The 25,711-nt window shown below is 41.3% G+C and overlaps 1 protein-coding gene across 3 annotated transcripts in view; it reads right to left on the bottom strand.

The window, feature by feature from the left end:
- Positions 1 to 25,711, bottom strand: part of THRB (thyroid hormone receptor beta) — a 221,159-nt gene that overhangs the window by 105,180 nt on the left and 90,268 nt on the right. The window lies entirely within an intron of this gene.

Below are 25,711 nucleotides of genomic sequence, written 5' to 3'. Positions count from 1 at the left end.
AGAGTTGAATCAGCAAATCTGTTCTATTCAATTTGAACTGCGGATTCTTTCACATAACAGCCACATAAACTGCACTCGTGAGAGCACCTACTATTGTGAATGGATCATTATTTTGAAATCTTGTGTACACTTATACATTAGGTCAAAGTCTCACAGAACTCTAACCACTGCACCTTTCTGGCTTTCACAAGGTTGCTGCTGTTGAACAGAAGTGAGCAGTCAGGCTGGAGTGAATCATGCAAATCAGGTGGTAGGGTTCTTTGAGGAATTCTTCCTCGAAGGCCAAAACAGTTCTGGAAAAAGTCCTGTACCCTCCCCCTGCTTTTTTACTGACAGAAACCAAAGTTGGAAGGCTGACAAAACTGTTCTGGTTGCCTAGCAACAGTCAAGGAGGGCATTTGTTTCTCAAAGCTTAAGTTGCTTGGAATTTTTCTGAGGTTTGTGAAAAGATCTGACCTGTCTGTTACTGGCTCTAGTCTCCAGATTTAAGTATCCACATATGATGAAAACTGCAATGCAATGCTGTGATGAGGGTGCAAAGGCTATTGTGGACAGCTATTGTGAAGATGGTGCCTACCATCTCTACGGGGGATTTGGGTGGTGCAGAAAGGATGATAATTCAAAAACCCTCCTGCTGTCTAAATTGCCTCACAGCCCTAAGAGGCTCATGCCACACTTCTGCGCAGTATAAGCCTGAGGACTCTGACGGCGGCATTCTCAGTCTGTATGGTGGCTTCTGTAGGCTTAGAAGAGTGTAACTTTATAGTACTTAGGATGACACTGAAAATCACTTATGTGCTTTTAATTAAGAATTCTTTTTTTGCCTGTGTGTCATTTTAAACCTAAATCAGACTGTGGTCAATTTTGTACAGTAAAGCAAGCTGCTCATGCCATAAAGAGGTAGCTACTAAAGGAGAAAACACATATTACAGTCATTATAGGAATGACACAAAAATATTATTTCCTTTACCAGTGTAGGTCATTTCCAAGTATTCACTGCATCTGAACAATTTCATTTTGCAGGTTTCTATGCAACTAGTCAATAGGGAGTGTGCAGTGAGAATGGGAAACTTCAGTATAGAACAGATACAAGTCAAACACACTGTCCTTAAAAATATTACAAGACCTGCAGGGATTGCTTTCCATGGGAAAGCTGTTGTCAGTTTACTTCCTTGAGGCAACTGTAACATGGGATCCAATTGTATTATATCATTGCAGCTTGGATCATACCTTGGCACAGGTAATCAGATTTTACAGAGATACAGGTTTTCCCCACTCCTGTGCAGGTGTGCAAAGGAGGACTAAATTTTGGCAAAATGCTCAGTTTGTCAGCCAACAGTTGCTGCAGCAGTTCTGAACATTTCTCTCCCTTTCCAGGGCAGAAGGAAGCCTGTGAGAGATATTATACTTGCTCAAGGCGTATAATTAGTTTTAACTATTTCTTTTTTGTTTACTGAAATTAACACAGTACAATGTTCTGTATCTGATTAAAAAAATGAAATAGACAATGATTTAAAATATAAGAAATTATTTTTGAAAAACTTTTTTCTCTCTCATGAGCTGCTAAAACCTTGAATCAATGGAATTCAAGCCTAAGCAAATCTCAAAGTTAATGGTTGGAATCTCTGATATGAAGAGCCTCTCGTATATGGGGGGGGGGGGTGGTGGTGGTCACCAATCAGCAGAATGGTTCATTCAGGTTCTAGGGCTAGTCAGTTACTGCTGTACGCCAGCTCCAGAAGGGGACCAGTGTTCTCTGACTGCTCATATACATGCATTTTCTGTAGTGGGTCCCATTTAGTGGAACGACCTGACTCATGAGGTCAGGAAGGTTTCCACATGTGCTCAGGAGGGCATTTTTATAAAGGGATCAGACCTGCAGTATGATGGAACACTCCAGGAAGGCACTTTTACAAAGGGAATAGTGTTGTAGTTTATTGCAGTGTTTATGGTATGTTATCTGCTTGTTTCTACTGCACTGTCTTGTACCTTTGTAATCTACTCTTGGCATTTTTCAACAATATGTCATGCCTTTGACAGTTTTCTGTTTGCATTATGTCCTAATTTCTGTAATCCTAGCCCTACTGAATTATTACAGGATGGCTTGTGCTGTCTGATTGAATTGTTCTCTACATTTTGTAACCTGCTTTGAGTCTCAGTGAGAAAGATGAGATGAGCTATAAATGAGATAGTGAATAAGTGGTATGAATTCAATAATAACACACATGCGTGTGAGTAAATCATATATATTTGACTACCCTCTCTGCTTCTGTAACCCAAACCCATTTACTTACATGGAATTTTAGTTCTGATTTTGCCTATGGCACACATTTGACTCCGGTTGGTACTGACCCCAGTGTTGCCTGCTGGACCACATTCCAACTAGAGCCCCACCAAGTCACATGTAGGTGTGTTTACCAATGCAAACTGTTGGAAGTTATGAAAATTGGCTCCTTCAGACCCTCCCAAACAGGCAACTTTGTCTCGGCCGCTAGCAGTCAGTCATGAGCCAAAGGCCATTAAGGAAGCAGTCAAGTTATTGCTTAATACAGCACCACAGCATTTTCATAAAACTACCAAGATGATGGTAAGATTTTTTTTTTACTCTTGGTGATTAGCAGAGCCATTCCAATAACGTATTTCTCTTCCTACAGAAACAAAAACTGAAGAATACTAATACTTTTGCCTCCTTGCTCTAAGAAGGTATAGACAAACTGTCAGGAAAAGAACAACCTAGCTCAAAATTATTATAATGAAAAATTATGTTTCATGCTTGCACTGGTGAGGGGTGAAGTAGGGAGAAGATACTGTCAAAGTTCAGCATAATGCAGCAATTCAGTCAGATATGGCCTGAAAAAAGTGGAGGGCATGCACTGCAGCTGCTTCACGCTCTGGTTATTTTATGTGACGTTGCTCTATGTATTATTAACTATTCTTTCTTTTACTGTAAATCATTTCTGCTCCAAGGATGTATTATTATGCTCCTAAAATTTTTCTGTTTGAAAAGTCACGGAAAGTTTAGAGCCTTCAACTTGCAGGACCAGACATCAGTGCAGACCAGAAATTTTTACTGGCAACCAGATTGCCATAAATATCACAGAAAAGCAGAAGATAAAAGCTGCTGGGGGGCATCTTGGCCAAAATTCAAGCCGGATAATTGGACTTTGCTGCTGTTGGTAGACTAACAGGGGGAGTTAACTTGTCATTTGTGCTGCTGGAAAAAAAAAACACAGACTGTCAGATATACTTAACACAAATTAAGGTTCCACAGGAAGGAAGCTAGAAGTCCATTAAAATTACACAGAATAACATGTAATGCTAATTAGATTACATGCCTGCACCCCAGGACTTCCAGCCTAAAATCCTTCCAGTACACCATGAAATAATCGCATACGAGACTTATGTAAGCACGAAGTATTTTTGTATGGAGAACTATGCTTGTTGACATGGATAGTATCACTGCAGTATATGAATGACATCAACTCACAGTTAACTTATGGTAACTCTGTAGGGGTTTCAAAGCAAGAGTAAGCCTCCATGTCTATACCCAACCTCATCTACAGCTGTTTGCCCTTCAGAAACACATCCACCTCTCTTTCCTTTAGATCTATTCGATCAGATGGGAACATGTGTCTATCTTCTCCCCTCCTGCCTGTCTGCCTGCCATGAGATGCAACTGAAGGGTTTGCATCTCTTGCCAAGCAGGTAAAGTACCAGTTACAGAACAGCTCATGTAAGCAACATCTTGAATTATACAGAATTTTTAAAAAGGTCTTCCCAAGCTACAGATGCATCAGCATGATTCACAGCAAGACAAATTGGAACATCCATTTTTTAACCCTTCTTTTTACATGGAATCCAAGTGAGATTCACATCTGCTGAATCACTCTCTTACTTTGCTACCCCTCCTTTTACCTATAGAACTGAAACCAGACAGACAGGCACCAGAATAGTGATGAGATACCAACGTTCCTAATTGTTAATTAATATCAATTGTACTTGAATTAGTTGTTAGTATTTGAAATAGATACTGCCAGAAATATCTAACCTATTTTAAAGCACAAGAGCCAACTATATTAATCCATTCACCAAAGCAAAGAAGCCATGATTCACCCTTACAATCAAATCTTTAACCAATGCTACATCAATAGTTACATCAACATGAACCAAGTACAAATTATTCAAAGCATAATGAACAAAGCATAATTGATCAGCACTATGATTCAATGCAAATTAACGTGCTATTAGTGTTCCACAACTGCAGCTGTAAACAGTAACATAGATCTTTGCATCGTTGCTGGCTTGTGTAATTTGTAAACAGTTCACATAGTCTTAATAATACACACACACACGCGCACACACACACACACACAGGGGAAGATTAACAACAAAGTTTACAGGCACTGGACTCTATTCATATATATCCCACTAGCAGGGCACCTGCGCTTCGCTACACATACTTCATCACAGGCTCTCTATGAATTTCGGGGTGACATTCAGCATACTTCTTTGCAGCCTGTTTGTGAACTTTGGGGTGACATGCAACATATTTCCTCACAGCCTGTCTGTGGACTGATGGGTTTGTTTTCGCATGTTTTGCAGCAGCTTCCTGTAGTTGTCTTTTTTTAATGCAATGTGTTACTGCTCTCTTTCACCTGGTGGGCTCCAAAAGATGTCATGTGGAAGCAGCTGTTGTATTTTCAGGATGCAGAAAGGAAGTGTTCTGCCATTGGATGCTGATGAGCTGAGAAGGCTGTGAAGAGATTCAGTGCAGTGTTGAAGGGCAGGGAGCTGGACTGTACCGCCACTGCAGCACATTCCTGGGGACTCATCCCGCCACTTCAGAGCACGACACCAAGCACAGGGTGATCGGAGGCCGAGAGCAGTAAACTTGTCTGCACATTAATCAATCTGATGTCCATATGCAAAATCCGACAAATGTTTAGTAGTACAAGGTGATAGTGTGGTTTGTAATCTGTTTTGATTGTATTTGGCTGTAGCGGTGTTGTTAACGTGAGGGTGGGTGGAGGAGTACTTTTTCACAGCCTGTCTGTTAACTTCGGGGTGACATTCAGCATGCTTGTTTGCAGCCTGTTTGTTGAAGCTGGTGGTGTTTAACTGTCACCCTTAGAATGTTTGTGCAGATGGCCAGAGATAAGCAGTTAAAACAGTAAGTGTGTAATAACTCAAGTAAAACTGAATATTTTAAAAATCCTTTATTAGTGAGCACCCTAAACCCTAAACCACATAATGAACCGGTGTGCCAAATTTCAACTTTGTAGGTTCTGTGGTTTTTGAGTTCTTTTGATGAGTCAGTGAGTGAGTCAGTCAGTGGTATTTCACGTTTTTAGATATAGATTATTCAATTCCACCTTGTTTAACTCCAAAGCATAAATCACCATACAACATATATATGATCTTTCATATAACTTAGCATACTATATACTGATTATAAGCCAATTTCTACCTGTGGATATTTGGAGATAAAGGGAACTCAAGGTCAATGAAATATTAACAGCAGTACAGCAATGTGGCTGCTCTAGCTCTTCACAGAAATACTTTCTTATAGAATACATGTAAAGGTAATGACGATGAGATACTTGATATAAACTTCCATTTGCTATCTCTGAAAGTATCAAAAACCTAGAGGTTGCTGAAAGGCACCAGCATATTTCAAGTTTTCTCCTCCTTCCACTGGACATTGTTTTAACACATCCAGGTATCTTACTTCAAGCCTCTTCTTGCTCTCTGAGATTATAAACATATATTATCAGCTCACCCAGCTGGCCAAAAATTGCCAGTAGAATAGGTAGAAAATAAGAAAAAAAAAGCAAAGCATTGTTTCAAAATGAGCTTGACTAAAATCTTTGTGCTAGAAACAAAGACAAAATTTGAAATGGTAATAGATAACAAAGGCTGATTCTGCATGGGCCAAAAACAGCAGTGTGAAAATGGTGTGAAAATGGTGTAAAAGGGTTTAAAACGGTGTAAAAGGGTTTACACTGTTTTCACACCGCTGTTTTTGGCCCATGCGGAATCAGCCAAAGTGTTTGGGGTTGGAAAATTTGGTCATATAGAACTGTTCAAATTTTTCATACAGAAGAGATGACTAAGTTAAATTTCACCTTAAAAACTGCATACTGTGTCGAACTGTGATATCTTCTAAAAACTCTGTTAACCATTCTACACGAACTCTGTGAAATTAAAAACATTGGCTGATTCCACATGGGTGAAAAACAGCGGTGTGAAAACGGTGTGAAAACAGTATAAACCCTTTTACACCGTTTTAAATCCTTTTACACCATTTTCACACTGCTGTTTTTGGTCCATGCGGAATCAGCCTACGTCACACTACACTGTTGTGCTAAAGTGACAATCGCCATTTGCACGCAGGCAAAATTCATGGGCGCAACAGTCTCAGAAACAGATGTGGTATAAAACTATCCTAAATGACAAACAATTATCAGGTACTTTTTCTTAATGATTCAGATTAATGGAGGCTTCAAAAAGCAGTTATATAGATGATGTGACCCCAGGCAGATAAAGCATACCAAGGATTCCACTGTCCTTTTATCAGCGGAAATGAGGAATGTTCCATTCTGCTGAAAATATTTTAACACTCCATAATGATAGCACAATCTTAAACAGGTTTGCTCCACCTAGGCCAGGGGTCGGGAACCTTTTCCCCTCAAAGAGCCATTTGGCTCACCCTCCCCCGCTCACCCCCCACTCGCTGCCAAGACGCCCCCCCCCCCCCCCCCCCACTTCTGCTCGCCAGCCGTCACGTCCGGCCATTATCATTTCACCCCCCGCCCGCAGGGCAGGCGTAGATGGGTCCGGCGGCTCGACCTGGCCGGCCGCCGGAACAGCAGAAGACAAAGCCCGCGGCACGGCCAGGCCGAGCCGCCGGCCAACTGATGCGCCCACCCTGCTCCTTGCAGGGCGGGTTGAAGAGAGGCCCGGCGGCTGGGCCCGGCCGGCAGCCGGGCAACTGATGCACCCGCCCTGCTCCTTGCAGGGCAAGTTGAAGAGGGGCCCGGCGGCTCGGCCCGGCCGGCCGCCGGGCAACTGATGCACCCGCCCTGCTCCTTGCAGGGCGGGTTGAAGATGGGCCCCGCGGCTCGGCTCATGGAGCCGCAGAACAGCGGCGGAAGAGCTGCATGCGGCTCGCGAGCCGCGGGTTCCCGACCCCTGACCTAGGCCAACAGAAATCAATAGGCTTAGAATACAATAAGTCTGTATAACAGGAGTCCTGAACACAGTGCCCAGCTAGTGTTTCCAGAGACAGAGTAGGGGGCGGGGCTTCTTCCCTGCAAAGCTTCTGATTGGAGATTCGATTGGCTGTGCAGAATTTTTTTAAATGCTGCTTTGGCAGCAGTTGCTACGACAGCCCAATTATCTTTACTGTGTGACTGAAGGTAAACTATGGTAGCCATTTTATGGCTGTTTTCACCACACTAGATCAGAATTCCAAAGGTGCCATAGGCGTAAAAATATTGGGTTCCCCTGCTCTATAAGAAAGCAGTGTGCAAGGAAAAAAGAACCCCATATTGCCTGAAGCAATAGCCTCATTATGCAAACACAGGAGTATAATTATTTCATTATTTTTAATGAGACTTTTGGCTGTATTGGTATCAGTGATTGTATGCTCATTTAGGTTTCTTTCAAACTTAGTTATCTCCTGCAGGGTAACCTTCCTCTTTATTTCTGCATGTCCTGCATGTACCCACATTCCCTGTCCTCAAGTACAGGAAGAAAGCTAGGATAGTCTTTTTGATGAAGGAATGGGACCTTTTTTGTTTGCTAAATGTCAAAGGCGTACAGATATGTGCTTCAATGCACAAATAACTCCAAAGAAGATATTTGTCTGGAGGTCCATAATAGCAGTAAACAGCATGTTCAGTAAAGGGAATAGAGATTTATGCAAAATTTTCATCCTCATAGGACAGCGCAGAAACAGTCATGCCTGCAGCCTGTCAGTAGCAAAATAAACAGTGCTACCTTTGATAACAAAAGATAACAGTCCATGCATAGTCTTCCACATGCAAGAGTGCTGAGATCCGTGAAGAAGGGACGGGAAACTGTGCCCGGGACATGAACTGCCTGCATGCCCCCTCCCACCCCTGCCCCGAAACGCCCCGCCCCGACACGTGACTGCAATGGCAGTGCCTGGGGTGAGCTGCCCTGAATGTCCCCATTGCAACTCCGCGTCTGGCTGAAATGTACCTACCTGTGATATCAAGAGCCAGCTACTGGAACAGAAACAACTTGTTTACTCCTTGTTGAAGAGCAAGTGTGCTTTAATGGTTAGGGCTATGGACTAGGATCAGGGAGACCTGGGTTCAAATTTTTCCTCTGCCATGAATAGAAATTCCCTGTGATTGCCTGAATTACTGAAAGAGATGGCAGGGGGATTTCAAAATCACTTTCAACTAAAACCCAGCTACAATACCACCAGAAGTCTAGGATTTCTAAAGCTTACAGCACTGGTGACATCATATTTGGGATTTTATCCAGATGGACACAAGGTCTTTTCCTCTGTGTCCTATCCCATAAAGTTTCTCAGGGGTTGCAGGCATATATCTGGCAATCCTAGTCATGAAGCTCACTGTGCAAGCTTAAGTCAGCCAAGATTCTTTCAGTCTAACCTCCCAGATTGCTGTTAAAATAAAATGGATGAGCAAAGGGAAAATATTTTACATTGTCCAAATTTATCACAGAAAGGTCAGGATAAAATTCAGATTCAGTGGCACCAAATTTGCATATATCCATCTTTAGGATTTAAAAGTTCTCAACACTGTTTAAAAGTGCTCAACTATATTAGCAGAAGTTAGAACAGAAACCTGTTATAATGTAAGAAAGGAAAACAAACATAACAAAATACAAGAACTCCTGTTGCATTGACAATAATTTGTTACTGAAAACAATAGTACATTTAAGTGACAAAGAGTTGTTGATTTTTAACCCACCTTTTATTGGAAAATTCAGAACAGTTCTTAAAAACTGTGGTCTTCAAATATAATATGAACTGAAAGAAATTAAAGTTCTAGAGATTCTCTGCACAAATATTTAAATACTATAAATGGAAAGCAATAACTACTTAACTCTTCATACAAGTCCCTGTGAATACATGGCTGTTTCCTCAAGGAGACAATGCTCCAATGATTGACCCACTCCAACGGTAAAATGGAATCCTAATCAAGTCTACTACTCCTGAAGTAAATGCATTCTTCATTTAATTTTTTTCTCAGTTTGAGTAGTGGGATTAAAGATAAATACATTTGGGATCTGTAGGTATACATCAAGTATTAAAAAAGGTAAAGGAATCCCCTGTGCAAGCACTAGGTCATTACTGACCCAAAGAGTGATATCACTTCATGACATTTACTATGCCAGGAGTCTGCAACCTGTGGCTCTCCAGATGTTCATGGACTACAATTCCCATCAGCCCCTGCCAGCATGACCAATTGGAGAACTGCAGGTTGCAGACCTCTGTACTAGGCAAACTGTGTTTATGGGGTGGTTTGCCATTGCCTTCTCCAGTCATCTACACTATACTCCCAGCAAGCTCGGTACTCATTTCACTGACCTCAAAAGAATGGAAGGCTGAGTCAACCTTGAACTGGCTACCCACAACTGACTTCAGCCGGGATCAAACTCCAGGATGTGAGCAGAGCTTGGACTGCAGTGCTGCAGTTTACTACTCCGTGCCATGGGGCTCCTTACAGTGAGTATAAAGATAGATATTTATGGAGTTTCATCCAAAAGTAAGGGAGATCTGGTATCACATTAGTGTTTAATAAAATGTACTCATCATTGCATGTTGTGTACTTTAAAAAACACCCTTGATTAACTTACATCTGCACAAGAAAATTACACATTCCACATGTATCTTCCGGGCCAATGCATATTTATTCACATTGCTTGGGTGGCCTAAAACACAAGTTACAAATGATTGCCAAATAATAATCTGAAACATAGATCTTTAAGCAACAGTGCTGAAGCATTGCCATCGGCTCATAGTAATTGTCTTTCAGTTTTGGTACTTGCTACCTTTGGCATATATTTTCACTCATTAGATGGGATTGAGACACACTTTAAACAAAGTGACTACAAGGATAATGGAACTTGCTGACGGGGGGAAAAAGCTTCAACTACTACCAAACAGGTATCTTGAGTTTTAACTACCATCCTGCTAATCACATTCATATTTACAAATAAAAACAGCAGCAGAGACAATGACCATCATACCTGCTGCTACAGTTAACAGTCACCTATCAATAAATGCCATTTACCTTGACTGTTATTGTGGGAACGTAACTTCTGAACCTAAGAGGCACTGGAGAAGGAATGTGGTTTGCCCCAGCTAGGTGAAGGACATGGTCTGCTTTCTCTGTGATGGATATATAAGAGCAGATATCAGCCCCAGTCTTTCTCTTTTTGACCAGCAAACAAACAAAAGGAGCCCTGACCCTTCTGTATCTCACCAATCACCTGCACTGCAAATGCATTTGTGATCAATACAAATAAATAAATAAACTTGGCACTTTTTATTACTTTGATAAAGGTGTCAGCTGTTCTTACTTTGCGTCACTCAGTATGGCCTGCTCTTAAACTGCCTGCCCAGTTAAGATCTCTTGATTTAGATCCTCCACTGTGCTCTGCTCAACTCACTGAGGAAGAGTAATGCTACTCTGCCACAGGTTACGCATTGCTTGTGCAGATCTATCAGCTAGTCAAATGGTACTACGATGGGGAAGCGGTCAAGGTCCACAAGACTTGAGGCTCTGTCAAGTGAGGTGGTGCTCAGGCACTATAGAACAGCAAGCTGGAAGCAACAGCACTCAGCAAATCTAATTGTCCTACAAAGTGACATAATCTTAGAAGGCATGCCCACCTTGAAGAATGTGACCCCAAGAGGCAGACTCTTCTTTCCAGTGACGTTCTCTCCAGAGACACTTGTGTGGTTGCTGAACATGGCAACTTTCCAGCACCATTTAAAACCATACTTTTTCACTTAGGACTTTGAGTGTTACTTTATCTTGCATTCTCCTCTCTTCAGGCATATTGACCTTGTTCAATGATTTCTGTTGACTCTCATTATGTTGCTCTTATTGCTGCATGCTGCTATTTGGCTTTTTAATAGCACGCTGTTTAACTGTGTTTGAGGAGAGTGGTTGTGATAAGTGTTATTCCAATACTGTAATGATATATTTGTGCTTGTAAATATTTATTGTTGCATTCTATTTTATGAAAGCTTTTGCCAGACGTTAACCACCTTGGGAGTAAATATGCCAAGCGTGCACAGTACAAATTGTTCAAGCAAAAATGTTTTCTGCAGCTAACTGGCTTTTAACCCAATGGAGATGTCACTAGTTATAGTGTCCAAGAGGACCACACCACCAAATACTAGGCCTCCAGAAACACTTGTTGGATCTAAGGTATCCACAGACTTCGAAACAGCTTTTTAAAAATCCCTCAGCCCAACTTTGTAAAATGCACGTGATCTTGACCTGGTAGTCCTCTGTGGAGCTACAGAGCCCTCAAGGGGTTCAGTCCCCTGTGACAAGCAGCTTCATTAGGGGTGAAGGAAACATGAGGAAAGCATTTCAGTTTCCATTTCCGCTATTTGCTCTCCTCCTGGCTGGCAAATCTTAGAGACCATCCAACTACCCTCCTCCTCCTTGGCTTACTCAGCTTCCTTTCAAGACTCCACCTTGTAATGATGCAGATCCAGAGCTGGCGTTCAGGTCATTGAAGCATGCAACATCACCTGGGAAACTCCCTCGGAGGGACAGCCTACCTTTGCTAATGGGGAAATCCGCACTACTCTCTCAGGCCAATGAGACTCAGTTGGCCTCATCAGAGATCACAGGGAAGCTTTTTGCCTACTCTCACCAGTTGGATAGGTGTGGATGAAGGCAGGGTCAGCAGTCTCTGCCAACTCCGTGCTCATACCACAGATCAACTCTGCCTCAAGGAGCCTCTAATCTGCAGTGGATTCTCATTACTCCACAGACACTTGGGTCAATTCTTCTTGTACAAGTTTGAGAGAGCAGAGATGGACTCCAAACAATTTGCAATACCTTGGTACATTTAATTTTCACAAGCTTTCCCAGTCTACAGATTTGTTAATAGTATTTAGCTTCCTTTCCCCACTCTGATATTAAACAGTGCTATTGTGTCAGCTAAAAAAAAGGCAAAGAAAATTTACATGGCTATTCTATGAATATGTCAAGGATATTGACAGTCAGTTATAATTACTAGTAATTGGCTATTTCTTCATCAGCAGTTAGGAGTAAGGGATGAATTCTGAATAAGCAATCTACCTACAAGTTTCAGATTTGAAGTGCAATCCTATGAAGAGTTTTCCCTTTACTTGACAGCATACTTCTGTTATGCTTTCAGTACATATGCAGGCACAGAGAGGGATGGGAGTTTTACTGGACTGGAAGTCGTATTGGGTACCATGGAGGGGGTCTACACTTTTGCTTGAAGATATTGATACAGGATTTGTGGTTGTGTGGTACTATTTAGAAGAACTAGGAGGAGTTTGGATTTACCCACCACTTTTCTCTCTTGTAAGGAATCTCAAAGTGGCTTACAAATTCCTTCCCCTCTTCTCCCCACAACAGACACCTTGTGAGATGGGTGAGGCTGAGAGAGTTCTGAGAAAACTGTGACTAGTCCAAGATCAGTCAGTAGGCTTCATTTGTAGGAGTGGGAAAACAAATCCAGCTCATCAGATAAGAGTCTGCCGCTCATGTCGAGCAGTGGGGAATCAAACTTGGTTCTCCAGATTAGAGTTTACCACTCTTGACCACTACACCAGGTTTGCTTCAAATAGGTTTCACTTGTGTATTTTTAAAATACATGATATTAAAAATACAGTGTGGCTAGCTGTAGACAACACATATAAAACAATTTAACCCTAGTATGTACGCAGGAAAACAAACCACCAATGTTGTTTTGTTTTGTAAGAGTTTCCTCTAAAAACATTTGTTCCAAAGAAGGAAGACTTCAATCTCTGTCCTGCACAAGCCACGAGGAAGTCAGTTTGTAAATCCAAGGACTTTTTGCTCACCCTTCTCATAAACAAGCCAAGATTTGTTCATGATGACTCAATACTGCCAGTAGGTTTCAGTATTTTCTCACTTAAAGTACTTTAAATTCTGTAGCACTCACTCAAAGTACTTTTAGATTTTGGATTTTACACCACTTCGGCAAGTGAGGAGCACATAGTGTCACATCTTAGCTCATCAGAGAGAATTTCCAAGAAAACTAAATTTTTGTGTGTTCAGTACATTAAAAAATGAAGTCTTTATCACTTAAAACATATGAATAGAATGTTTCTTTTGTTGAAATTACATTGTATTAATGAACTTCAACTGCAACAGTACAGCTGAGGCAATGGTCTTATTTCCCAGAGAAAAAGTTGACAATACCTAGCATACTACAGGAGGATAAAGTGCACTGAATGTGTATTTATAGTTACCTCAAGTTAACTCATTCAAGGTTGCTGGCTGACCTTAATTTTAAAGGTTATGCATTTCAGAGCATCCCACTCACCCAAAATATAATGGATAATGTCAAAATATTATGGCATTATTTATTTATAGACAGTTATTAAATATAAGAAAAAGGGATATGAGAGAAATGCAGTTGTGAACAAACATTTCATCCCCATTCATCTCCAAGCTTACAGATCAACAAGTAATTATGAAAATACAGAGAATATGCAAACATATGGTGGATTCTCCTACTTTAAATGTAGATGGCCATCTGTATTATGGATTTCTCTCAGAGTTTAAAAAAAAATCCATAATGGCAAATGGCATGATCAACATCATTAGCAAGGCATGCTTAGTGATCACATTAGAGCCACAAGTACACGGAAGGCTCATGTGCTCTAATGTTTCAGCGAGGGATACGAAAATAAGAAGTTGATCCTCTAAAAGCATAAATGAAAGTCAGAAGACTTCTGGGCCGAAATGATATGCTTGTCCAAATGGGGCCCAAGCAGACTAATGGGGGCCCAGGCACGTGCTCAGGAACGTGGCAATAAAGGCTAAATGAACATGGGACAAGGCTCTAATCCAGGGGTGTCAAATTTGTGGCCCTCCATATGTTCATGAACTACAATTCCCATCAGTCCCTCCCAACATGAGCATTGGCTATACTGGCAAGGACTGATGGGAATTGTAGTTCATGAACATATGGAGGGCAGCAAGTTTGACACCTGTGCTCTAATCCCTCAAGAACAACATATGAACAAGTGTTTTACACAGCCATATAAATACTACAGTGATACTAGCGAGACTCTTGCCTTTCTCATATCTCATGACATGTGGCAGAAACACTGCAATCCAGACTACGGCCTCACAGCCCAGAAAACCCACCACAACCAACTGCGATCTGTCTCTGTTCCCTTAAAGGGAAATGGACATTATCTTGGCAAATACAAGTTTCTTCCAAGATAGCAAGAACACAAGCCCAGGCACTTACAAGGGAGGATGATTAGGTAAGAGGGGTGTTTATGCCCTCCAGGTTTTGCGAAATCTCCAAAGAATTGCTTAGTGTACAGTTAGACTCATATCTAGTTCAGGAGGGGGGTATATTTACAATGAGCCAGTGTGGGAAAGCACTTATGGGATGAACTATTTTTGTTTTTGCTATCAAGTCACAATTGATTTTTCAAAGCAAGAGATTATTATTATTATTATTATTATTATTATTATTATTATTATTATTATTATTATTATTATTATTATATTTATAAACCGCCCTCCCCCGAAGGGCTCAGGGCAGCGAACAAACAAATAGATAGAGCACAAATAAAATCAAATTTTAAATAGTTATTAAATATGGCTCTATATGTTAAAATCGACCCCCCATTAAAATGCAGCATCTATCAAAATTACTGATGGCGTCTAAAGGTGGTTTGCCATTGCCTGCCTCTACATCATGTCCCCGCTATTTCTTCAGGGTCAAGGCTGAAAGTGTGTGACTGAACCAAGGTCACCCAGCAAGTTTCCTTGGCAGAGTGGGGATTGGAACCTGGGTTTCCCAGATCCTAGTCCAACACCTTAATCACTGCACCATGCTGGTTCTACTGGTAAAAGGTTAAATGTAGCCCTGTTTCTTATTGATTGTCCTGCAAATGTCTTCTTTCCTCCTTCCCAATATTAGCATTACAAAGGTAATTAGGGTGTGGGAAGCCTGTGTTTCTCTCATTGTGTCTAGTTCTGCCCTCAGCAGCAAAACTGATACACTTTGCTTAGAAGAGAAACAGTTTCCCATGCCTTCCACAGCCTCCCACTCCGTTGCCCTCCCCCCATCCAAGACTGAAAAATTAATGTGACTGTGTAATAAACAAAAAACTAATGTTGCAGCATCCCATAAAGAAAAGCATGTGTCAAAACTGCTGACATAGTTGTCACTTGTAGCATAAGTTGGGACTAGAGAATTTACCATCTGGGATTTGTAAAGGAAGAAGAGGCATTGTTTCTTAGTCTGGAGATGAAGCCAAACCTGACCTTCTTTGGACTTTCAAAGACTGGTAGGCCAGAAAACAAGAGACAGCAACAGATTCCTTTCCTAGCACTAGAAATGGCTGGGAAGAGAGAAATTAATTTTATCACTAAACATAATACCACTGAGAAGTCTGCAAAAGAAAAACCATACTTTGCTCTTCCTCTGAGCAAGTCAGGATGAATGTTTGTACCTAAATTTCCAGATCCCATGGGCATAATTCATATAGTGATAAGCTTGGTACACTTATGGTCTTCCACATATCTACATTCCCAATTACTGACTCAAAAAAAATCATACTTACATTCACCAGCTATCCTTAAATTGAACTAAAACAATATCCAATTACTAATGACTTATAGTACACTATTTCCTTCGAAATTTCACAGGAACTGTTGGACCACATGAAAGACAAATTATAGCCTATCAATGCAAATAATTAAGCCACATTGTAAAAACTAGAGGCATGGAACAATTACTGCTTTTCACAGAAATCTCCAATAGCAGAGTTTTAGAACTCTACAACTAACCTATGCCTAGCTATAGATTTATTTATATTTCTTAATGTACTTCATTTATATTCCACTCCCCCCCCCCAAAAAAATGGTGACCTAAAGAAGCTTGCATTGTTCCCCTTTCCTCCATTTTATCCTCACAACTCTTTGAGATAGGTGAGGCTGAGAATGTGTGACTAGTTCAGCAAATGTTCATAGCAAAATAGGAATTAGAACCCAGGTCAACAAGATCACAATCTAACTGTCATCTTCTAATATAGATACATTAAATCATTTGATCTCTATATTTTTACATACCTTGGATTTCAGTATTAAGTTCTTGTTGAAATCAGCAGGAGTTTAAACTGTACTGACTGATTATTAAAATGTCCCAGTTCGTTATCAATGCAATGTGCTCATCCTTATATTAAAAAGACACCACCTCCCGGTATTGTGTTCAAGGGTAGGTAGTACAGGGAAACAGCACTGTTTTCAATGCCAGGATCACATTGATTAAATTACACTGATCTAACTTTGATCTGATAAAAGCATGGATCACTGAGGCCAGATCATGTTTTTGAGGACTGGCTATAGCTGGTGAACTTGCCAGAGTGGATACACGGCACTACGTGCCATGGAAGAAACATGAGACATGGGGTCTGCCATTTGCCACACTCCTAGCCAATCAAATAGTTCCCTTCATCTCTCCTAGCTCAAGAAAATCCAATTATTTCATCTTTATTATTTCTTCATGAGAAGCTGCAATGACCTCTTTTTGAAATATTTTCAGTAAACGTATCTTTAGATACTCTTAGCCTGCTGCATAAACTGAGTCCCAGGTGGTTCCTGTGTTCAGTCTTGTCCTGTGTGTCCTTCCACGTCCTTTTCCTTGGACTCCTCTCATTCCATAGATTTTCCTTAGAACTCTTGCTTGGGTCCTCATGTGACTCTGACTAGCTGTCATCTGGGAATTCTGACCCTCCCAGTTTATATAGGTGTAAGGATTGTCAGCTGCCCAGAAACCTGGTGCTTTCCCAGATGAGTCCCTATTCAGGATAGATAATGTATTCACCAGCTTTCTGTTGCTGTTCTCTCACTTCCCAAACCTTTCTCTTGAGCTTCCACATTGAACAAGTGTGTGCGTGTTCAACATTGCTTCATTATGGGCATTCTAGTTTTCGGAAAACATAAATGAAAACATAATGACTGCAAAAGTGTATTTTATAAAGCTCTCTCTTTCACTATTCCAAATCTCAGTCCTCCTATCCTACTTTTCCTGGAGCTTTGTCCCTTTGTTTAAATCATCATCATCAAACCTTTATTAGGCATTAACACAAAAAAGGAAGAAAAGGAAAAAACAACCCCAGAGTGTTAACAATCAAATCAATTTTTTGCTGTACCAGAAAACCAATACAAAGTAGATTATTCCAATGTATCAAGAAAAAAAATTTAGCTAAAGAAGTTGCAATCAAAGGGGAAGAATTATTTAACAAAAATAAAATCTTCCCAACTACTGTGTATTCATTAAACGTTACAGGAAACAAAGAAAAAAAGATTGGTCCTAGGTTCCTCATACTTAGGATAATAAAGCAGAATGTGTTCCATAGACTGAACCTCAGAAACACAGTGAGGAAATTTTCAATCTTGTTGGGCAATCTTGGTGACCCTCCCTCCTAATATTGCACAGGGGAAAGAGTTCCAATGTGCCCTAGTAATTACCCACCTCTGGTTAGTGTCAGAAAGTTGGATCAAGTAGTCTGCCATTTGATTAATTTTGAAATTAATGTTATAACGGAGGGGAAAACAGTTACTTCTAGCTTTGTCCTGTAGGGTCTGAAACTCTTGATCTAAAAGCTGTCTTTTCAATTGAAAAAAAGATTTCAGAAGCAGATAATATTTGAAAGGAATCCCAGGAGAACCCCAAAGATGATATCTTTGTTTCAACTAGAGACCACCACCTAGAGTCTTGAAGCTGGGGAAGAATACGATAGGGGGGAACAGGGCCTGTGGCTCAGTGGTAGAACTCCTGCTAAGTTTCCAGGTTCTACCCCTGGCATCTTCAGTTAAAAGGAGCAGGTGGCAGGTGATGTGAAAGATCACAGCCTGAGACCCTGGAGATCTGCTGGCAGCCTTAGTAGACAGTAATGATCTTGATGGACAAGGGTCTGATTCAGCCCATGGAAGCTTTTGCTGTGAGTGAACAATGATGGAAGAGAAATTTCTCTTTCATACATGGCTCTCCCAAAGTGAATACAGTCCCCAGTAACCAACAGGCCTTGGTCACATGTCTAATCTAGTTTTCCTGGCCAAGCATGGTAACAATTGTAAAATGCCTTCTTTGGGCAAATAAAACATTGTTTTAGTACAGAGTCCACTTCAGTAAAAAGGGAACAAAGTTTGAAGTAACAGGATGACAGCCAAGAAAAAAATATTTCATTTTTAAAAAGTATTAAAATGAATAATTTATTTCTTTCTCAGTCTTTCTAATATTCTTCCATTAAACAATGTTATTTATTGTTAATGTTATTCCAAGAGGGAAGCATAGTTTTAAATTCCTCTGTAGAGGGTCTGCACTTCTACTCCAGACACCAGCAAGAGCCACTCACCAGCACACAGCTGTGTTAGGAGGTTGGGGTAGAAAGATGTTCTTTGCTCTCTCCAGCTCTCATTAAGTGAAACATTGGAACTCATCTCAGGTAGCTTGTCACCTCTTCAGCTACAATTTGCCCACGTACCTCATACAACACCAAAACAGATTTACTGTAGTGCAAGGGAGCAGTCTGCTGTGAGAAAGCGTTTCATGGAAGGTTCCATAGTTAAATAGCTTCATTACTACAAGGCACAAAGTCACTGAGTAACTATAAGACAGTTCTAGGTATAGCTAAGTAAACAAAAGAGCATAAAAGAAAGATTACTGGCTAGGTGAGCATGAAGTACTTGAACTTCTGGCCTAGCCTCAGTGAGAGACTGGCTGCTGAATGCATACTGCACATTCACGGCACCATGAGGACAAAACAAGCATCATTTAACTTGTCCAGTTCCACTTCAAAGAGATGGCATGGTTTCCCTTTCGGGTTGTAAGAACCCTGTTTATCCTGCAAAGAACATTGGTTCCCGTATTCTGCAAGTCTTTGGAGCTCCATCTCAGCCTGCACATCTCTATCACAGCCTTCTGCCACAACACCATCTACGGACAATTTTAGGGGAAATGCTGACATCATCAGAACTACTATGTTCTGACACAGTCACACCATTTTTTTCCTTGTAAATCAGTAAATCTTTAAGCAAGGGAAGACAATTGGGGCGGGAGGGGAAACATCAGTGAAGACATTTTTTAGTTTAAACTGTAGAAGTCTGTGATTTTCCTCATATGACCTCTATGGAATATTGCCAGAGCTCAGCTCTTGTTGACATTTAATCTAGGCATAATCCTCAAAATCTCTCTTACATTGCTAAGTTGCAGGATACCATACTCAGGGAAGGGGCCTAGGCGTATGCTGAAAATGTTGTTTTCAGCTTGCATTGTTTCTTCCATCATTTCCAAGTATGGAAAAAGATTTACTTAACATTTTTAGGTCTGTTATATTGCAAACTCGTGTCGTTTAAAAACAGAAAACAAATCACACATGATAATGTACACAGAAATTCTTTCCCCTTTACATCTCATATGAGTCACTGCAGTAGCCTTTTCTGCCATTAGAAATAACAAGTGAGGACCTACAAAAAAAGCGTGCAGAAACAGCTATCCCATCCCTCATACCTTTGCCTTCCACCCTCTCTCCCTTCTCGTAGTCTCTCATCTTTCACCACCACCCCTGTCACCCCTTTTAAACTACCTCCTCCATGACTGCCACTTTCTTTCTTTCTGCCCCCCTCCTGACATCTCACGAGAGGCATATTGGGGGGAAATGGCACCCGGAGACAACACCTGCTCCGGGTGCCTCCCCCTGCCCCCGCATCCCCCGTGTTTGGTGCACGGCTCAGGGGTGGTTCAGATAGGAACCACAGCGGCAGGCCAGTTCCTGGGCTGGCCTGCTGCTGCAATGCCCGTCTGAGCCGCCTCTTCAGCCAAACACTCTAGAAGTTGCCCAGTTTTTCTATTGAAAGGGCAATCAATCAGTGCCAGCAGCATCCCATATTTTCAAGGCCAAAGTTATTTTACAAATTCTGTATGGGATTCTTCTTTGGATTCAGGCATTTGACACTAAACTTGAACAAATGCAGACAGCCTTTCTCCGTAAAATCATAGGAATACCAAATGCTGTCACATATTCAACCATATGCCTTGAAACCAGGCTGCCCCAAATAGAAATAAAAGCCTGGATACATTCAATAAAATACTAGTTGAAGACGCACTATAGAACGGATGCCACAAGTCTACTACCTTACACGTTCCAAGACACTTACCTTGAAGTGCTAGCAATGGGTGATGAATCGTATATCATGCAGATATTTAAAACAAGATTGGAGCATCATGAATGCCAGCCTCTACTTTCCAACAAAGTGAGTGTATGCTCTCTAAGAGCCTCCAAGATTCAGGTTTTCTGTAGGCCAGGGGCCAGCTACCTTGTCAACAAGTCACCCGCACAATGCAGAGTTTTCATATGAACATATCTCAGCATCTTTCCCTCCTCAGTTACTGAAGGAAGATACTGGTGAATCCACTTTCCCAAAAGATTCTGCACCTGTGGAAGTGACAGTGCTGACACACTTTCACATATCCTCTTTGATTGTCAATTATTCATCAATCTGCAAAACAAGATTCTCCACCCCTTGCTCTCAACGTTCCAAAATCACCCCAATTCCCAACTACTGATGAAAGATAGGAATGTTAACTGATGAAAGATAGAAATGTTAAAATCTCATCCACTGTTGCCACCTATATTGCTGCAGTCCTCAAGAAGAGACCTCTTAAGGACTTGTGATCAATTTGTCAACAATGAATTCCCCATGTGGCTAAATACATTTTTAATGACCCTAACCCTAAAGTGTTATAATGTTTAACATCAAGATTCTATGTTTTTGTTTATTTTATGCCAATAAAGGTACTAAATTTTAAAAAAACTACACGGTAAGCGCTAGTTTGGCGGATCCCAAGGCAAAGATGACGTCCAGAGAACCTCCCACTATCTGCATATTCATACAAGGCATAGTGCAACTTTTTCATGCATCTTTATGCCCTCTTGGCATCAGCAGTTCTAAACTCTGTTGCCTCTCCTAGGAAATGGGAGAGTACCCCAGTAGCCTCTGCAACATTTCCCAAAAGCAGGGATGAGCAAGTAACAATGTCTGTATTCTGCTGTGTGTCCAGCTATACTGCCCCTGATGCTGGCCCCAATGCTCATTTCATCAGGGGAATCAAGCAAAAAATGTACTTAGTGGGATATATAGCACCACAAAAGATAATCTCTGAAAAGAAGAAAATGACCTGCACGTTACATAAGGGTTGCATGCATCAGCATTGTCCACCGTGCATATCTGGCAAAACCTTGGACACCCCGTTCTAAAATGGATAAAGAGTTGAGAAAGAAACCTTTCTTCAGTGATATTTGTCTTCTTCAGCTGAGCCAGAAGATGCCTAATGAGCACAGTTCTGTCAAAGAGGCAATTCATTCCCCAAGTGACGAGCCACACCTCATTTGGGAATTACACCAGACAATAAAAACAGAACAGCCTGAATGCTGCAACAGTACCACATAAAACAACATATCTGGATTTTTGCCAGACTCATAGACCCAGCTGTGGCTATCTTTCTCTTTCAGATGCACAGGATACCAAAAGAACAAAGGCAGTAAATATCCTAACTCTCAATTGTTTTTAAATATCCTGTTGTTTATGTACACACCGTATGTTATATGAACAATAGTAAACAATACAATGAAAAAGAAATAGATAGAAATACATAATTAAGTCACTCTGGTGTACTGTTGAATAGCCATAATTTGCATCCTTTGACAAGTGGTTTTTCTGTCAAAGAGGCTAATGTCATATGATTGTCAGAAGTCAAAGAAATAAGTATATTAAAACATTCTGTGCATCAAAAAGATGCAAAAAGATGCTATAAACTAATAAATGTAGTGCAGTAACCATGAACCATGCCCTGACTGTATACATAAGTGCTCTCTGAAACCAATTCCATTTATTTAATTTGTGACATAATTTGCTATCAATTCTTCTGGGGTTTGGTAGAAATAATAAACGGATTCTGTGATCTGTTTCTTTCAACTTCTGAAATCTCTCTCCCCCCCCCCCCCCCCCAAACAAGAACTGTATGAAAGACATGAGGTTGCAAATAAAGGCCAAACAAACGCCAGCAACAACTATCTCATGCATGGCTGCCTCGCAGCTTCTGAACCTAAGCTTGCTAACAAAACTGAGTTCATTGCTCGGCCAATCCCATCAGCCACCAAGAAGAAAGAACATTTTGCATAGCCTACAGCAGCTATTATTAGGTGATCCAAAAGACGATATTAGAAGCAACTTTCTGAACAAGTCTCAATCCATTATTATCCAAGCAGAATTAGGTTTGAATAAGAACTTCCGTTTGAGGAAACCAAGGAAAAATATGCAATGTGTTAAAATATATACAAAGCTAGCATGTGTTTTAACAGTCTGAAAACTTATTCTGTTTAAGTGTTAGGGTCTCATACACAGTATACAGCCTCACAACCCTTTGTGACCGTGAGACTGCTCCTGAGACGGCATTGGGCTTTCTTTTTCAGAGAACAGATTAATGAGTGATCAAACGTAACCATTTCTTGGTTTGTCTGCAACACAGTGTTGGGATGGGGCGGTATATTAAATCTGATAAATAAATAAATAAATAAATTGCAAAGGAGTTGCTGTTTGTCATAGCAAAATAAAATAGAAGCCTAGTGGCACTTTAAAGACTAATATTGAAATAAATGTTGTTAATTCTCCAAGGTGCCACTGGACTTTTGATTTATTTAACAGAATGTTAGCCAGTTGATGGTGCCATTACTTGAACTACCCTCCTATTACAAATGCCGTGACCTGGAGAGCCCAGGCTAGCCCAATCTTGTCAGAACTTGGATGCTTAGCAAGGATGGTCCTTGTTAGTATTTGGACAGGAGACGACCAAGGAATTCCAGGGTCACTATGCTAGGGCAGGCAATGACAAACCACCGCTGTTAGTCTCTCGCCTTGAAAACATTACATGGTTACCATAAGTCATCCATGACTTGTTGGTGCTTTTCACACACACAATTACTGCTGGTTTATACAGTAATTAGAGACATTGGTGGGCTTGTTTCTGTGGAGTTTAATCACTCTGATCTTGTTTGCACGAGAGGTCTTACTTTTGAGACTCAAAACATCATCTTGTATAAAAAGAACAGCATATAAATTTTAAAACATCTATATGTAATCTCCGTATTTGATGCTAAAAACATAAAATAGAAATATTACTATTTGTATTCAGTTTGGCAAGGAATTTTATTAACCAAAGGAAACAGTAAGGGAATAGCATCCCTATTCTTGTCAGCCTCTTACAATAACACAAAACAAATACTATTTGAAAACAGTGAGTTTCAAGGAGATGAGAAAGAATCAACACACACATCTGAAGCTCACACTGAAGCCCTCTTCTTCTATTCTGTATCTATTCACTTTATAGACAGACTTGTGAAATAAACCTCTTTTTTTGTCCAAAACAGTACTTTTCTTGTAGGGACATCCCATTTCAATCAGCAATATCATATTATTTGGAAATGTGTGCAGGATGGGAAAGGGGAGCAACATGGCTGCAGGCAAATGCAGGCAAGCTACTTCATTCTTCTTCGCCTGGAGGGCTGAGGACCAGCAGAGGCCCTCAGACAGTTATTTCCTCACAACTCACATAAATCCCTTTCACATTCAGAAAAGCGTAATAAGATAGTTGATCAGATGATAGATGCTGCAAGCATCCCTCAGCAGCACCGTGCCTGGTCCGTAGATGATCTGGGGATTTTTGTAAGACCACTCCCTGTTGGCAGAGTGCCTACATAGCAGTCAAGACACTGAACTGATTAAAACACTAAACAAAGCTTTATTTAGGAACTAATAAACTGGAAAGGAAAGAGAAAAAAATAAACCTAGCTGCCAAACCAGCTAAAAAAGAGTACTTGAGCCTGTGGGCACTTCTGGAATTCTGACACAGTGTTGTAAGCGCAGCCACAAAACTACATGAGGTGGAGCCAGCCACAAAAATGGTTGCTGCAGCTTACCTTCAGTCACACAATAAAGATCCTTGTGTTGTGGTGGCACGGTGGCAGCTGCTGTCCAAGCAATGTTTTTAAAAATCTGCACAGCCAATTCAATCTCCAGTAGTCAGTAAGAAGCCTTGCTGGACAATAGCTCAACATGGCCCCATCCACTTTCTAAAAAGACTTGGTAGATACTAGGAAAGTTACCAGATGGGGCTGCTGGGGATCGCTATTCTAGATAGTTCTAGAAGAAAAGCCTCAGAGTAAGGCCATTTCCGCATGGGCAGAAAATGACGGCCTGGAGACGGTAAAAACGCCGTCTCCAGGCCGCCATTCTCACGGGGGGCACAGCTGCAGCGCAGCCGTGCCGCCCTCGTGCTGCCCGCCCGGCCTGAAGCCGGCGTATTCCCAGAATGCTGGGAAGCGTTCTTTTCGGGAATACGCCGCCGTGAAGCCGCTGCCGAACGAATGGCAGCGGCTTCACGCCGCCTCCCCCACGCGGCACTTACCTTGTCCCTGGGCCTCCAGTGCGTCGCCGAGGCCTGGGGACACGCCCCAGCCTGCCCGCCGCCGAGCATCTCCAGCGCGCCAGGGCCAGGGAAGTGTCAAACCTCGATGGTAACATGCCGGAGGCCCAGGGATCTTTTAATCCTTGGCCCGGCGCTCGTGGCGCCCGGCGTCGCTCTTCAGGACCGTCCGTCGCGGTGGTCCCAGCGTCTCGAATTGTGAATCATGCGACTCTTCGATTCGCCGCCCGTCGCGGAAAGCGGCCCCTATCATTCTTCAGTCAGACAAGGAAAAGTCCTTTAGAAAGAAGGTACTCTTCCATACAGTCCTATCTAGCTACAGCTTGCTGCCCCTTGCAGATCTTCCTTTCTCTTCTTCCATCCCCTGAAGGATCTTCCTTCCTCTTCTTTGTACAGAATTCTAATACTATATTCCAATATTTTCCCACAATGGCAACCTTGCTTACAATAATATTAGTTAGCTGGTAGATCAGAGGATGAACATGAACCTTAATAAAAGAACACTATGTGGCTGGCTTTGGAAAGTTGCACTGTTCAGCTAGGGGGGGGAGGGGGGGGAAGCAAAACAAGAGTGCTTGCAGAAAAGCAGTAGCCACAGTAAAGTAAACACATAAGCATCTTCTATTAACCTTCAAATGGTTTAACAGATAATTTGGTGAAGATGTGAGCAAATTCCCTTAAAACCACTTGGGCAGAAAAAGCAGCCTGAAGCTCATGAGCTGGACTCCCTCAAACATGGTATGTCAGTACATATGGTGCTAATAGCCAGGGGAAGTAAACATTTCTTGCTGTTTTCAAGAACGACTGACAGTCAAGAGTGTAAAGTTCTTGCCATTAATCCACCCCCTTACTTGCAATTGGTGAAATAATTTCTTGTTTTAATTGCTTTGTTTGCTGTCAACTGAAGCCTAAAGTATTCTGAACACACCAAAGCAATAAAAATGTAGAACATGTA

The sequence above is a fragment of the Sphaerodactylus townsendi genome, linkage group LG11 (assembly GCF_021028975.2).
Source record: "Sphaerodactylus townsendi isolate TG3544 linkage group LG11, MPM_Stown_v2.3, whole genome shotgun sequence".
Lineage (NCBI taxonomy): Eukaryota > Metazoa > Chordata > Lepidosauria > Squamata > Sphaerodactylidae > Sphaerodactylus > Sphaerodactylus townsendi.
The sequence above is the reverse complement of the archived record's forward strand: the minus strand, read 5'-3'. Positions and strand labels throughout refer to the sequence as shown.